The sequence below is a fragment of the Homarus americanus genome, unplaced genomic scaffold (assembly GCF_018991925.1).
Source record: "Homarus americanus isolate GMGI-L3 unplaced genomic scaffold, GMGI_Hamer_2.0 scaffold44060, whole genome shotgun sequence".
Taxonomy (NCBI): Eukaryota; Metazoa; Arthropoda; class Malacostraca; order Decapoda; family Nephropidae; genus Homarus; species Homarus americanus.
The window spans coordinates 2,679,240-2,691,120 of NW_024756871.1; the positions used below are offsets into that span (position 1 = coordinate 2,679,240).

Genomic DNA, 11,881 nt, shown 5'->3' on the forward strand with positions numbered 1-11,881 from the left:
GGGAAGAGGGGGGAGGGGTGAAGAGGGCGAGGGAGGGGAAGAGGAAGGGAGGGGGTGAAGAGGGTGGAAGGAGGGAGGAAGAGGGGGGGGAGGGGGGTGAAGAGGGTGGGAAGGAGGGGTGAAGAGGGGGGAAGGGAGGGGTGAAGAGGTGGAAGGAGGGGTGAAGAGGGCGGAAGGGGAGGGGGTGAAGAGGGGGGCGGGAGGGGGTGAAGGGGGAGGGAGGGGGGTGAAGAGGGTGGAAGGGGAGGGGGTGAAGAGGGGGGAAGGGGAGGTGAAGAGGGCGGGAAGGGAGGTGAAGAGGGCGGGAAGGGGAGGGGGGGTGGAAGAGGGGGAAGGAGGGGGTGAAGAGGGGGGAAGGAGGGGTGAAGAGGGGGAAGGGGAGGTGAAGAGGGTGGAAGGGGAGGTGAAGAGGGCGGAAGGGGGGTGAAGAGGGTGGGAAGGAGGGTGAAGAGGGTGGAAGGAGGGGGTGGAAGAGGGGGGAAGGGGAGGGGGTGAAGAGGGCGGAAGGGGGGGGGAAGGGGCGGGAAGGGGAGGGGGTGAAGAGGGCGGAGGGGAGGGGGAGAGGGTGGAAGGGGGGGACAGGGTGGGAAGGAGGGGGATGGTAAAAATTACAAGAAAAATCTCCCTGGTATTACCTTCTTTCATATAAACGACTTAATCGACTCCAATAGCGATTAACACGATATGATTTTGACCCGATTGAGGGGTAATGGCGAAAGCAATTAGTGACGGTCATTACAAGATAATTAGTGCCGGTGTGCTGATCTCACTTCATTGAGGGTGGGTGTGTGTGTGGGTAAGGGTGTGGGTGTGTGTGTGTGGGGTGGGGTAGGTGTTTCACAAAAACTCTGTGAGACGATAACAATAACTAACGATACTATACCTGTTGGGACGTGATACAAGGAACGACACAGGTCACGGGCCCTTAATACACTTGGGGCCTGGGGGTCTGGTTCCTCCCTGGGCTTTGTCACCCCCCTGGGCCTCCTCCTTAATACACAATTGATAATACTAACAGAGACATGACTTACTCCACTGTGGTGGCAGGGTGGTGGCAGGGTAGGCAGGGTGGTGGCAGGGTGGTGGCAGGTGGTCTCATTAACATTGCCTGCAAGAAAAATAAAATAATAAATATATTGCTGTCATATTCTCTTTTTTCTCTCTCTCTCTCTCTCTCTCATTCTGGAAACCAACTAAAATGAATTCAAGAGATTGTCCAAACACTTTCACCCCACCCCACTCCACTTCTAACCACCCTTCCACTGTCCCCACTCCCCCACTCCACTATCACCTCCTCTTCCAACACCCACATACTGTACAGCAGGAAGGCTGTCGTTCAGTTACTTCCCAAGGATAGAAAAAAATCTCGTTTGTAAAGCCTTGTGAGTATTGGTTTGGGCGGGTCCTGTGGGTGTGGGTGGGTGGGTGGTGGGTGTGTGACGAGTAATGAAGGAAAAGAAAGAGAGAGAGAGAGAGAGATGAGAGAGAGAGAGAGAGAGAGAGAGAGAGAACTTTGAGAATATATCAACAATCATAATTAAATTTAAATACAGATCATTATTATTATCATTATTATCATTATCATTATTATTATTATATATTATTATTATATATTATATTATTATTATTACTTTGCCCCAAAAACAAACAATTTTCTTATATTTTTCTTTCTTAAGAATTTATACATAAATAAAACTGTAATCTTATTCCCGTCACCACATAATTATTCTGCCATCATTAGCAGCCGACATTATCACCTCATTAACTACACAACCAGGACGCTTGTTATCATTAGTTAATCCTAGTAAAGCCCCTGGAAGTAACTGACAATACATAATTCAAGTGTGTGATGTGGGGTAGAGACAGTCACGGCCAATGAGTCTTTAAAAACAGAGTGACTTTAGCCTGAGCACAACACTTTAGTCCCTGAGTGTGTCGAGAGGCCTTGGGGGCACCACTTCCTCCACTGCCTCACTTCCGCCTCTGACAGACGTGGGCACAAATTCAAGTGAGCCATGAATATTAATTACCTTGTTGCAAACGTTCATACAGGGGAGGGGGGGGTGAGGTGGGAGGGGTTGAGGTGGGGGAGGGGTGAAGGGAGGAGGGTGAGGGGGGAGAGGGGTGAGGGGAGGGGGTGAGGTGGGAGGGGGGAGGTGGGGAGGGGTGAGGGGAGGGTTGAGGGGGGGAGGGTGAAGGGGTTAATGGAGAGGGGGGTGGGGGGAGAGGGGTGAGGTGGGAGGGGGGTGAGGTGGGAGGGGGGGGGGGGGGAGGGGGGGTGGTGGGAGGGGTTGAGGTGGGGGGAGGGTGAAGGGGTTAATGGAGAGGGGTAGAGGGGGAGAGGGGTGGGAGGTGGGGGAGGGGGGGGGTGAGGTGGGAGGGGGTGAGGGGAGGGGTGAGGTGGGGAGGGTTGAGGTGGGGGAGGTGAAGGGGTTAATGGAGAGGGGTAGGGGGGGAGAGGGGTGAGGTGGGAGGGGGGGGTGAGGGGTGGGAGGGGGGGGTGAGGTGGGAGGGGGGGGTGAGGTGGGAGGGGTTGAGGTGGGGGAGGTGAAGGGGGTTAATGGAGGGGGTGAGGGAGATTGGGGAAGGAGGTGAGGGGAGAGGGAGGAGAGGAGGTTAGGGGTGAGGGGGGTTGTGGTGGGGGAGGGGTAAGGGGTTAATGGAGAGGTGAGGGGGGAGAGGGGTGAGGGGAGGGGGGGTGAGGTGGGAGGTGAGGTGGGGAGGGGGGGTGAGGGGAGGGGTGTGAGGGTGGGAGGGGGGGTGAGGTGGGAGGGGGTGAGGAGGGAGGCAGGGGAGGAGGAGGGAGACATACTACGACTATTATCGTCACTACTCCCTCTAAACACACACACAGGATGTCCCTCCCTCTTATCACTCATATTTAACGCCATATGTTCTCCATGTTTAAAACACACACACACAACTGGTCAAACACTCTTATGAATGTTTTAACACCTGTGTTTTTAGTCAAGTTTTTCTACTCTCTCATTCTCACCTCTCCTCACCTCTCACCTCTCACCTCACCTCTCACCATCTCCTGTCTCCTTCAATCTGTTTAGCCTAAGTGATGAAAGGCTTCTGTTCAATCATGATTATGCATTAGCTCTTATTGTCCGTGTGTGTGTGTGTGTGTGTGTGTGTGTGTGTGTGGTGTGGGTGTGTGTGTGTGTGTGTGTGTGTGTGTGTGTGTGTGTGTGTGTGTGTGTGTGTGTGTGTGTGTGTGTGTGTGTGTGTGTGTGTGTGTGTGTGTGTGTGTGTGTGTGTGTGTGTGTGTGTGTGTGTGTGTGTGTGTGTGTGTGTGTGTGGGTGGTTAATTTCCTACGTTGTCTTCTGACTTTTTCCTATTAACACATACTACCCACCTAACCCCACATTTCTCTTACCTCCCCACTATCCCTTACCCCTCAATACCACTCTCCTCCCCCACAACCCCCAACAACACATCACGTAAAAACTATAACACCTCCATCATTTACATCAGACGCCTCAACGTGATAAACGATTTACTACAATACTGGCTGTACTCTGTGACATCCAGTGACAGGTGGAGGTGTGAGAGATTATACACCTGTAATTACTGCGTCACATGAATCACAGGTTAATGAGCGCTTGGACCAGGTAGAGAAATGATGGATGCCACGCGCCCTCGTAAACAACGCTTGGAGGGGGGGGGAGAGGGGGAGGGAGGGAGGAGGGGGAGGTAGTAGAGTATAGATGTTTGATAAGATATATCAGGGGAGAGGGGGGGGGTAGGTTTAGGGCAGGGGGTAGGTTTAGGGAGGGGAGGTTTAGGGCAGGGGGGTAGGTTTAGGGAAGGGAAAGTAGTAGAGGGGAGGAGGAGGGTAAGAGGAGGAAGAGAGGAACTGGAAGAGGGACAGAAGAGGGAGGGAAATGAAAGAGGAATCGGAGGAGAGATGAAGTGAAGAACAAGTAGAAACAGTACAAGAATAGAAGAAGAGGGAAGAGGAGGGGAGGAGGAGGAGGAGGAGGAGGAAGAGCAAGAGGAGGAGAGAGGAGGAAGGAGGAGGAGGAGGGTAGTGAAGCTAGTTTAATAAGATATGTATCGAGGTCTGAGACGAATATTAAAAATGTGTCTTGATAAACGGAGCGGCGAGAGGCGACGCGGAAGGTGATTGGGGAGAGGATAGAGAAGATGTTGGTGATTGGTGGAGAGATAGAGAAGATGTTGGTGATTGGTGGAGAGTTAGAGAAGATGTTGGATTGGGAGAGTTAGAAATGGGGTGATTGGTGGAGAGTTAGAGAAGATGTTGGTGATTGGTGGAGAGATAGAAAGATGTTGGTGATTGGTGGAGAGATAGAGAAGATGTGGTGATTGGTGGAGAAGATAGAGAAGATGTTGGATTGGTGGAGAGATAGAGAAGATGTTGGTGATTGGTGGAGATAGAGAAGATGTGGTGATTGTGAGATATAGAGAAGATGTTGGTGATTGGTGGAGAGATAGAGAAGATGTTGGTGATTGGTGGAGAGATAGAGAAGATGTTGGTGATTGGTGGAGAGATAGAGAAGATGTTGGTGATTGGTGGAGAGTTAGAGAAGATGTTGGTGATTGGTGGAGGAGGAGGATAAGTATGAAAAGGGAGGAGAGGAGGGAGGAGGAGGAGGAGGAGGAGGAGGAGGGGAGGAGGAGGAGGATCTTTATATAATATCATAATAAACTAAATTCTTTCTCCACTAAAAACAAAACAAAATAAATAATAATGAAAATATCGATTAAAAGACAAAACAAACGATCGTCATTAAACCCAGAGCCGAGAACTGTTGTGTTACCTGTCCTGTAAATACCTTAATGAGAACAACAACACACCTGGGCTATATCACGTCCCCACCTCCCCAGGTGTACATATTTCACCTTATCGCCATCAGATACACCACCAGGAGATCATAATGTCACAACATGAGCCTCGGGAAGTACTCAGGTTAGCCCGAAGGCGATAAGGGTGATCCACTAACTATGAAAGATATGTCAAGAACCGTCGTGAGGCATAATTTTCCTCAACAGGTAAAGGTGATGGGAGAAGCCAGGTAAAAGAAGAGAGATACTGGGATGTCTTCTCCTTCTCTGTCTCATGTCTCAAGGTTCTGAGAGAGAGACAGAGAGAGAGAGAGAGAGAGAGAGAGAGAGATCAACAAATTATACACCCACAGTTTGTATAAAAAAAAAACTCAACCAAACAAACACACAATTCCCTTCAAACAATGTGGCGCCAACACACAAAACATTCCCTTTTGAACCAACACCAATCAACTCAATCAATTAACCTATCCATTCTATCCCCATCAATTAACCTATCCATTCTATCCCCATCAATTAACCTATCCATTCTATCCCCACCAATTAACCTATCCATTCTATCCCCATCAATTAACCTATCCATTCTATCCCCATCAATTAACCTATCCATTCTATCCCCATCAATTAACCTATCCATTCTATCCTCAGAGTTACCAACTACAAATGGCATCACTGGACCACCTAAAGTACTTGATAGAGAGAAAGAGGGTTGATGTCCGTATCTGGCTAACAAGAGTTAAGACATCAGGAACAACTGACTCACTCCAGCTCCCTGTTGTTAGTAGTACACGGAGGCTCAAACGACCCCGTATCACCATCACTATCGACTCTACAGGCTCAGGAGAGACTAATTGCTTCCATAAACTCCTGTAGAAGGGGAGCAGACGCGCCATTATCCACCAGGATGCGCCATTATCCCCAGGTTGCGCCATTATGCACGGGTTGTATACAGTATGTTTGTCAATGATAGTATCGATCTAGTACCATCAGTTCACCGGAAGATACAGGACCTGTGTTGGTACTATTTCAGGGTTGGTATCTCGTGTAATCAATCTGCCAGCTAGTGTGTACCACCGTTATCTCTTTACTATTTCAGGATGGTATTGTTGGCAGTACTATTAAGTCCTCCCTAGAATGGTATCTGGCTATAGGTGAACTACTATTGGCTATCACAGGATGGTATTGTCATGGTTGGTACTATCAGTCACTCTCTGGAAGACACACACCATAACTAATACCATCACCGAGTAGTAGATGTCTCTCAAGATGGTATCAATATGGTACCATCAGTCCACCAGCCACCGTTACCACCCTCACAGTACCATCACTCTACCAACAATACCCCCATCGCCCCTAACTCTGCGTGGTATTGGCGATGGTATCAGGGTGAGGGATGAGTCGATACCACTGTGACGGAGGGAGGGAGGGAGGGGGTGAAGGGAGGGGGGAGGTGAGGGAATGATGGGAAGAATGGAGAGAGGAGGAAGTAAAAGAGGGGGAAGGGGGGGAGAGGAAGGAGAAGGGGAGAGAGGAGGGAAAAGAGGAGGGATGGTTCTGTTGGTGGATGGCAGGAGCTACCGGAAGCAAAGGGCGTCATCTGTGTACGCATTGTGTGTGTGTGTGTGTGTGTGTGTGTGTGTGTGTGTGTGTGTGTGTGTGTGTGCTTTGGTGATGGATGTCTTTTTTTTATTATTTATTATTTGTTCTTTATGTCAAGACGTTTGTTCTGTGACGACGGCATTGTCTTAATATTTCTCTCTTTAGGTCAAGTTGGAGGTCTTTCTTTCAAAATGATTCCTTTCATAGTATTAACAAGATGACTTAAATGTGACCCCAGGTATACACAACCCGCCCACACCCCCTCCCCCACACACACACATAACCACCCCCCTCCTCCCCACACATAACCACCCCACACCCCACACACACAGAAAAAAACTAACAACTTGAACGAACGTCAAACAGCCACAACCCATCAACACAACATACACCGAACCTCTTTCACCGGTGGGACAAAATACCACTTGGTCAGCACAACACAGGCGCCCCAACATTCCGCCCTGGGAGAGGTTGGTCACGATCCTCGGTTGGTTTAGTGACGTCACCAGCCCGACGATGATGGCTACGTCAACAAGGGCAAGACGTCCGGGGGTCATGAGGTCACTTGTACAACTTGACCATTTTCTCGAGTACTATGTTTGGGTGTGTGTGTGTGTGTGTGTGTGTGTGTGTGTGTGTGTGTGTGTGTTCGGCAGATGATATTGAGGATAATTGTCAGCCTCAAGGTTCGCCACCCGCCACCTCACCCCAACCCCCTCTAACCCCACCTCCACAACATGCTGTAAGTGTACCGCGCTGTGCTGACCACCCATAACAACAAGGAGTGGCACAGGCAATTCATTATCCCAAGATCGGCCACAAAACGTCAAGTGCTGCCTAACTCGTCTCATCCCCACCAGAACGAGACTCAGACGTGGCCAAGGCTCCCAAGGCTCCCAAGAGGATATAGTGTAAAACCCTGAATAACCTGTGGGCCAGTCAGCAGGGGGCCACAGGTGGGTGCCGTCTTGGTCACAGCTCGAGGTAACACAAGAAGCTGCCACACTTTACGGCTGGCCTGGACACTTCGTCACTCGGGGCACAATGCTACCAATCCATGCCCCTCACCCTCCCCCATACTTGGTCACTCACCTGTACAAGGCTGTGATCACCTGTACCGTCTAACTCTCCGTGTCATTACGTCTTCTTTGTGGCCGCCAGAAATTATCCAAGAATTCTTTAAAGCGCGACAACAAAGCTTGACAAACGTCCCTAACTGGGCGATAAAGAGCTAAGCAGGACCCCGGCGCTGCCACACACACATCGGCTCTCTCTCTCTCTCTCTCTCTCTCTCTCTCTCTCTCTCTCTCTCTCTCCTAACAACTACTTATCGTTTGTGTGTGTGTGTGTGTGTGTGTGTGTGTGTGTGTGTGTGTGTGTGTGTGTGTGTGTGTGTGTGTGTGTGTGTGTGTGTGTGTGTGTGTGTGTGTGTGTGTGTGTGTGTGTGTGTGTGTGTGTGTGTGTGTGTGTGCGTGTGTGTGTGTGTGTGTGTGGTAAGTCGTTCCTGGTGGTCCTACACGGTGCCCACAATAGAGTATTTGTGTCGCGATTTACCACCACATCTCCAGCCAGATCTTAAAGATGTATAGCTGTCAGGTGAGTCTCTCGAGTCTCCAGGTGAGTCTCTCGAGTCTCCAGGTGAGTCTCTCGAGTCTCCAGGTGAGTCTCTGAGTCTCAGGTGAGTCTCTCAGGTCTCAGGTGATCTCTCGAGTCTCAGGTGAGTCTCGAGTCTGCAGGTGAGTCTCTCGAGTCTCCAAGTGAGTCTCTCGAGTCTCCAGGTGAGTCTCTCGATTCTTCAGGTGAGTCTTCAGGTGACCGTCTACAGCAACTCCTTACACTTGTCTTATCCGTGCCCCTTCACCTGTACCCATCACCTGTACCCATCACCTGTCCCATCACCTGCCCCATCACCTGTACCCATCACCTGTGCCCATCACCTGCCCCATCACCTGTGCCCATCACCTGCCCTATCACCTGGTGGGAAGGACCTTCAGTAGCCCGTGATGGACGCTTAGATGTATATCGTCTTGAATAACCAGCCTGTATGTGATACCCAGCACATGTTGCTCTGGGTGTTGCTCTGGGTGTTGCTCTGGTGTTGCCGTGGGTGTTGTTGTGGGTATTGCCGTGGGTGTTGCTCTGGGTGTTGCTCTGGGTGTTGCTCTGGGTGTTGCTCTGGGTGTTTTCTGGGTGTTGCTCTGGGTGTTGCCGTGGGTGTTGCCGTGGGTGTTGCCGTAGGTATTGCTGTGGGTGTTGCTGTGGGTATTGCCGTGGGTGTTGCTGTGGGTATTGCCGTGGGTGTTGCCGTGGGTATTGCCGTGGGTATTGCCGTGGGTATTGTTTGGGGGTGCCGTGGGTGTTGCTGTGGGTGCCGTGGGTGTTGCCGTGGGTGTTGCTGTGGGTATTGCCGTGGGTATTGCCGTGGGTGTTGCTGTGGGTATTGCCGTGGGTGTTGCCGTGGGTATTGCCGTGGGTGTTGCTGTGGGTGCCGTGGGTATTGCCGTGGTGTTGCTGTGGGTATGCCGTGGGTATTGCCGTGGTGTGCTGTGGGTATTGCCGTGGGTGTGCCGTGGGTGTTGCTGTGGGTATTGCCGTGGGTATTGCCGTGGGTGTTGCTGTGGGTATTGCCGTGGGTGTTGCCGTGGGTGCTGCCGTGGGTGTTGCGTGGGTGTTGCCGTGGGTATTGTGCGTGGGTATTGCCGTGGGTTTGCCGTGGGTATTGCTGGTGTTGCCGTGAGTATTGCTATGGGTGTTGCCGTGGGTGTTGCTGTGGGTATTGCTATGGTGTTGCCGTGGGTGTTGCTGTGCCGTGGGTGCCGTGGGTATTGCCGTGGGTTTGCCGTGGGTGTTGCTCGTGGGTGTTGCCGTGGGTGTGCCGTGGGTATGCCGTGGGTATTGCTATGGGTGTTGCCGTGGGTGTTGCTGTGGGTATTGCCGTGGGTGTGCCGTGGGTTTGCCGTGGGTATTGCCGTGGGTATTGCCGTGGGTATTGCCGTGGGTATTGCCGTGGGTATTGCCGTGGGTATGCCGTGGGTGTTGCGTGGGTATTGCTATGGGTGTTGCCGTGGGTATTGCCGTGGGTATTGCCGTGGGTATTGCCGTGGGTGTGCCGTGGGTATTGCCGTGGGTGTTGCTGTGGGTGTTGCCGTGGGTGTTGCCGTGGGTACTGCCGTGGGTATTGCCGTGGGTATTGCCGTGGGTATTGCCGTGGGTGTGCCGTGGGTATTGCTGTGGGTATTGCCGTGGGTATTGCCGTGGGTATTGCTATGGTTATTGCCGTGGGTGTTGCTGTGGGTGTTGCTGTGGTGTTGCCGTGGGTGTTGCCGTGGGTGTACAAGTGGGTATTGCTATGGGCGTGGGTTGCTGTGGGTGTTGCTGTGGGTGTTGCCGTGGGTGTTGCCGTGGGTATTGCCGTGGGTATTGCCGTGGGTGTTGCGTGGGTGTTGCTGTGGGTGTTGCGTGGGTGTTGCCGTGGGTATTGCCGTGGGTATTGCCGTGGGTGTTGCCGTGGGTGTTGCTGTGGGTGTTGCTGTGGGTGTTGCGTGGGTATTGCCGTGGGTGTTGCTGTGGGCTGTGAATATGTGTGTTTTTTAACGTCTTTCTTCTTCTTTCAATATTTCATCTCCTCCTCGTTCTCCTCGTCTCCAGTGTTCTCCTCGTCTCCAGTGTTCTCCGCGTCTCTCCATCTATATATTAGGAGACCAGGTAGCATAGTCTCCTACCTGGTGTAATATGATGAGGTGCTTCGTCAGGTGAGGGACAGGTGGGTGGCCAGCTCAGGTGTCCCTTCACTAATGACTGTCACTCTTTGAAGACGGCACATCATCCACCCAATTACTATAACATCACATAATACCACTCCAATCATACACCCATACCACTTTCACCAGTACACCCCAACCAACCACCACCACCACAACCATCATATCACCTTTACCACCATACCAATTCACCACCATCACCACATCACCACTAGCCATCACCAAGTCACCCGTCACCATCACGTCATCACTCCCTAAACAATCAACACGTACGACACTAATTTCTTTCATAATACCTGCAAGAGACACCCAGCACACAGGTAGCACTAACACCTTACCTGTGAGTGAACCATTTCCTCACTGCCACCACCCACACCCACCCACCCACACCCACACACCTCTCCACCCACCCCCACACACCTCTCCCACCCACAGCGACGTCAAAAGAACCGCCCTGACAAATACTGCCATTATATTCATACGGTTAAGACTTATCTGATTGTCATTTGGCCAGTCTTAAATGCCCATCAGGTCATTCTGGTTGGTTGAGCCATTCTGATAGGTATCTGATGACCCCGTGACTGAGTGGCATTACCTGTTTGACCTTGATCGTGGCTCTGATTGGCTCCCCGTCGTGAACAATTTGTACCCTGTCCAGGAGGTGAGGAGGAGGAAGAGAGGGGAGGAGGAGGAGGAAGAAGGTGAGGAGGAGGAAGAGGAATAGGAAGAGGAAGAAGAGAAAGAGAAGGAGGAAGAACTAGACAGACAGACATTCAGTTGACAAAAGAAAAATCAATTCACCTGAAGATTAGCCCATCCACCTTATTTCACCTGACGATAAAACACTCTAACGCTCCCTGGGGTTAGGTCAGGGTAGGTTCCCATCAGACTGGTGGGGGTAATGCTCTTCAGGTGCTTCCTAATCTCCCCGGCAATAACTCAAGGCCGGACTTAAGGTAAGCTAGATGACCCGCCTCTATTGTCTTCACCTGGTGGGCAGCTGATGTACCTGTGATAGCGGGGAGTGATAGCGATGGTCAGGTAGATAAGGTGAGTGATATGGAGGCGTGATAACTCCTCGATAACATTGTCTGGGGGTGATGGAGGCACGCGTATATGGCTTCTGAAGGTGAGGTGTTGACATATGGTGGTGGTGATGAGGAAGGAGCCTCTAGTCAAGCTCGTCTATAGCCTCCACCAGCCTCCAACAGCCATCACCAGCATCCACCAGCCACCACAAGCCTCCACCAGCCTCTACAGCCTCCACCAGCCTCCAACAGCCATCACCAGCATCCACCAGCCACCACAAGCCTCCACCAGCGTCTACAGCATCCACCAGCCACCACCAACCTCCATCCGCCGCCACCAGCCTCCACAAGCCTCCACTAGCCTCTACAGCCTCCACCAGCCACCACAAGCCTCCACTAGCCTCTACAGCCTCCACCAGCCACCATCAACCGCCACGACACCCACTAATGTCACAATATGTGAGGGGCGGCTCGGGTAATGACTGAGGCAGTGTTTTATAAAGTGTTCGTTTAGGGAATATAAGAGAAGGTGTACCGCTCTCACCTGTAATTAAGTGTTGCTATTTGTTAATGAGACTGATGCCTCATTGTTGTGGTGATGAGGGTGCCAGTGTGAGGAACGTCCCTTTGTTTATGTTGTCTTGTGTTACGTTGTGTTGGCTGCAGGTCGACGAGTGGAT

The 11,881-nt window shown here is 51.6% G+C and overlaps 1 pseudogene; it reads right to left on the bottom strand.

Moving 5' to 3' along the window:
- LOC121856961 overlaps positions 1 to 10,526 on the bottom strand; it is a 23,150-nt pseudogene extending 12,624 nt beyond the window's left edge.
- Between the last annotated feature and the right edge of the window lie 1,355 nt (positions 10,527 to 11,881).